We start from the raw sequence: 5,209 nt of genomic DNA, 5'->3' as shown, positions 1-5,209 counted from the left end.
AGAGAGAGAGAGAGAGTTATTGATCTTGTAATATATTATCTAATATAAATATATCTATATCTAATATATCTATATCTAATATATCTATATCTAATATATCTATATCTAATATAAATAATAAATTAAAAATGCTTTCATTTACATGTTTCGTGAACGAGTTAGTTATAGTTTGAATCATAAATTATTTTTCGGCCGCTTTTAATCATCATCATTATAATTCATAATTTCTAAATGTACTTGAATATACATGTTGTTATCTCTTGATTGGTAATTATTGTGCGAGACTGCGTGTCAGTCCCGCGATGGTCCGCGATTAATTTATGATAATGTTGTTGCTTTGAATCCGCTGCGAGAAGAAATCATCTACTTGAACTGCTAACGAGATCGCGCAGCTATTTTTGAAATAGTCATCACAAGATCTGTTTTGATCTCGAATTCTCATTGGACTACAAGTGTTACAACACATATTCGCCGGCAGGAAGTTATTTTCACTCCAAAAGTAATTTTCTTTATTATATTTAAATATCTAGATAAGTATCTACAAATATTTTTTTTATTTAAACGCTCTATTATCTGGAATTTATAATGTATTTATATTGAATCGATCAGACATAAAAATGATTAATATTAAAAAGTTGAATTAAATCTGATATTAAAATAATATTTTTTAATATTTTCGTAAAGATAATTGCACGATTTTTCCATGTCATAGTACATTATAACATGAAAAATTTATATGGAAAATTTCATAATTGTGTTGCAGACACATGGTTTTTGTTTTTTTATCAGAACAAGTTTTGAAACAAGCTACAATTATTGCGATATGTAGAAAATACAAAAAATTTTTCCGTCACACGTGGAACTTGGCTGTAATTAGTAATATATGTATAATCAAACATTTAATAATAATTTTACAGTATATTAAATAGAAATAGAACAAGAAGACATATACAAGTTTTATAAGAACAGCAATGGCAATGAAGGTAATACAGTTGACTACGATTGATTAGAGTTGATTATTGTTAAATGATTATTATGTAAATTTTTTCTTCTATATACAATGACGCTGATAGAAGTTTAAAATTAATATTAGAAAGTGTGCAGCATAAAGGATTTATAAAAGCATCTTCATTATCAGTTGCAAATGAATTGTTTCGTTTGCGAATTTTTAAAAAAAAGATAAAAAAATTATTAAAGCTTTAACAATATTAAATTTGTACAAAATCTATTAGCAAGAGATAAAAACATACAAGATATTTATTTTTTTGCCACGTAAAAATAACCTTATCAAACGATTTTTTGTGCATTCAATATGACTTTTCATAGCGATATTACTGATCGAAACGTCAAGAAACATGATTGCGTGATCATATACGTCAAATATATCGCGATCCGACCATATTTACGAACCTCGTGATGGTCATTCAGTGATCATTATACACAATAAGTAGTCGATACTCGTGGCACGTGCTCGCCTCGTGAACAGATGATAGTAGAACACAATAATAGAGATGTTCAGACACGCAGCTTCTCAACGCTTTATATTAGCTCCTTTCGCACGCCAAGTTTATACAATTCTACCAGATAGGCTGATCGAATAATTTTCTAAAAAGGAAATCAGAAGGAATCAATAAATCGCTGCTTATAAATGATTTTATTTTGCTATATCGACTATCAAAATTCTCGTAACGAGCCTATTGTTGCGTTTGACAGGATAACATATAGCATGTGCATATTCGATTGTGCAACCGGAAAATTTCCCATTTGTTCGTAAAAAAGTTGAAAAAAAAACAGTTATATTACAACGAGAACAGAAAAAGTACAAAGCAAAAAGAATTATCCGAGCGGAGAACATATTGTAATGTTCGCGACAATAGGCAGAATGGTATGCGAGTAAGTTCGCCGTGATTGTCTCATGAACGTTATAATTGTCATAGTCATAACATTATTCAGAATATGAACGTCTATCATTTCTCGAAGGCTGTTAAGTCGGCAATTTGTGTCGCGCGAAACACGGCACCGGAAAACGAAATAATTTTTGTCAATAATGACGTAACATGTGAAAAAAGCCTTGAGAGAAGAAAGGTCGCAGGTGTAATAATCCTTGAATTTTACATCTCAGTATGTCTTTGCAAATGCACAGCGAGAAACGCAAAGCAAAATATTGAAATACATTCAGAAATAGATTATTGAATCCTTGTTCCAATAATTGTCGATACTTACAACTGTGCGTTGAAAAATATGAAAAAGATACTTTGGATGAAAATCTATATAGAGAATATATACTTTATAAAACTGAAATATATTTTTCGTAAATCATTGTTCGCATTTACTGTGTATCTTTTAAAGTCGACAAAATTTATAATACAATTTGCATGCACGTCAGTGAGCGAACGGAAATCGGACATTGAGGAAGGAATATAGGAAATAGATTCGCGTCTTTACGGATTCTTTCGGCGCTCTCTCGTCGCAAAGATTATTGAGATCAATACATTTCAAGGAGAAATTAGAAAAGACTTATATTACGCGATGGAGAAGATTGGATGATGTTCAATTTCTTCTTCTTCACAATTTCCGCTTAGAAGAACTCATATTTTTAGGAAAATTAATTATTAACAAGATGTGTCTTTTCCTCTCTTCCTCTCTTAAAAGAAATATATTACTCCATTGAAAGGATGTCGACGGATAAATTAATCGTACATGCTGAGCTTTCTAAATTTTCTTTTAAATTTATGCTACGGCTGAAACTGTTTTAAGATTTTTATGTAACTGATCTTGGCGTCAAAGACACTTTTCTAATAGGTCAGAAAATTAAAACGTCTACGTTTTACGGTGTAATGGAATATCCGAGAATGATGTGTCGAAAGCAGAAAATTTATCCTAAAGAGAATATGATGTACGAGTTTCATATATATAGGATGTTCAGCGTAACGATCTGCATGATTTTTTAGATACTTCCGATAGTTAAAAAAAAGTTGAAAGGTGAATATTCATCTGTTTTATACAAGCTATAACATGAGATTAAAAAAATAAAAAGAATTTTTTTTAATAAAAAAATCAAAGTCATCTTAAATTTTTTAAATAACACAATTTTTTAAATATAATGTTATACAGATCAATAAAAGTGATATTTCAGTAATGATTTGAATTCGTCTTGAAGATTCCTACAATATTATGGAAACAAATTGTATTGTGCTATTCAAAAATTTAAGATGACTTTAATTTTTTAATAAAAAACAATTTAAAAAAAATTTTTTTTAATTGCAAAGTATAATTGTTTCAATCGCGTCATTTATGTGCGTACTTTCCAATAATAATCTAATAAATAACTAATGAAAATGAAATGAGAAATTAATGCTTATAAGATAATTGTTCCTTTTAATATGCCTTTAAATTAATTTGCTCGTTATTGAAATAATTATTATAAACATTGTAGCTGTAATTTTATCTGTTTGAAATCAATATTCGTTTTTTATTTATTTCTTTTTCTTATAATAGTTTTTAATCTAAAAAAAATGTCAATGTTTTATAATTTTATGCATATTTACTTTATAAAAGTAAAGAAAATGTTTTTATCCCTATTAGTATATCTATCTGCATTTGACTGATCTTAACATATAGTTACTAAAATAGATAATAAATTGATTATTTAATATTGCATAAATCATTAGGTTTTAATTATACTTGCAATTTTGATGTACACTCATATAAGTCGTAAAACAACACTTTCAATTCTAATACATATTATATAATATTGACAAGTTTAAAATTCTGCGGTATTATTGGATTCACATTTGTGATGTGTATCTTTCGAAACACATTTACTATACTTTAATAGTTAAAAAATAGAATATTATCTTTGTTATTGTATACATTAACAATTTAGCTTAAAAAAACCTCTTCCTATTTATTTATACTAATTCTTTTTATGGCTTATTTAAATAAAAAGGCACTAATAGGGATAGACACATTAATAGGAACAATTATCCTAGACTGTTAATTCTGTAGATCGTATATATACATATCTATATCATAATTGCAAATAATTTTCGCATTAAAATACATCGACGATAGAGTAGATTTTAACGATAACTAGATAAGAAAAGGAGCGTAAAAATAAGTAAAATAGTTCATTACCGTGACCTTCTTGTATCTGTTAGGAGGAACTAGGCTATTTCTGACGGCCCACATGCATCGGTTTTGCAACGATCGATAATCCGATCACTTCTCGCGGACATTCAAGTTTTTCGTCACTGAGGCGTTAGGTACATCGATCGTGCTTCCCTTATAGTTATAGGACACGTTGTTTGTTTGCGCGGTAAACCGCGAATACATGCGTATCGAGCATAGGGTGAGCAAACGAGCACATAATGTGGGAGGCATTATTATCGCTTGCAAACTTACTGTCACTTTTGCGCGGTCACTTCGCACGAAGTGGGCGATAGCGTTCCTGCGAAGACTCTATTTTTAATAAGAGTTCGTTGTAACGCGGAGAGATGACTACTATATTTGTTTTTTCAGAATATACGAAGTTCACACAACGTGTTTCTGGAAGAAACACTGAAAGAACGTATGCATTATATTCTTGTTTCAGAAAATTTAGAGGATGATAACAACTTTCATGATTGTATTTCTGTTGCCAGGAAAAAATTTTTGCTATTTGTGACTATAATTACATCATATTTATGATTACTGCTATGATGTTAATAATTACTATATGTATATAATTCTCTCTATCAACAAATATGGTTGACAATTATTATTATTATAAATATGATTACAATTTATCTATAATTATAATCATTTTCAGTTGCCAATTATATATACATATATATATATATATATACAGTTATATATATATGTACAGTTATTAATGACATTATAGTAGTAATAATCACAATCATGGTAACATGTAATTATAGTTTCAAATATCAAAAATTGTTTTCTCAATGAACACTACGGCGTATTATGGTCCGATTCCATTCTATGTAAGATTAACTTTAATCGGTCCAATTTGTTCTTAGCTTTTTCAAATTCTAAAAATTCTAAGAATTAGAAAAAGTAATAAACCGAGATTAAGTTTAATCTTACATCGATGGGATCGAACCTAATGAAATGAAACTAACGCAATCAACGAAAATGTAATGTAATAAATGATATTTCAATATTGATACGTCAATATTAATAATAAATATTTGGATTTTCAAGA

Source organism: Atta cephalotes (assembly GCF_000143395.1).
Source record: "Atta cephalotes unplaced genomic scaffold scaffold00041, whole genome shotgun sequence".
NCBI classification, from domain to species: domain Eukaryota; kingdom Metazoa; phylum Arthropoda; class Insecta; order Hymenoptera; family Formicidae; genus Atta; species Atta cephalotes.
Note: the sequence above shows the minus strand (reverse complement) of the source record.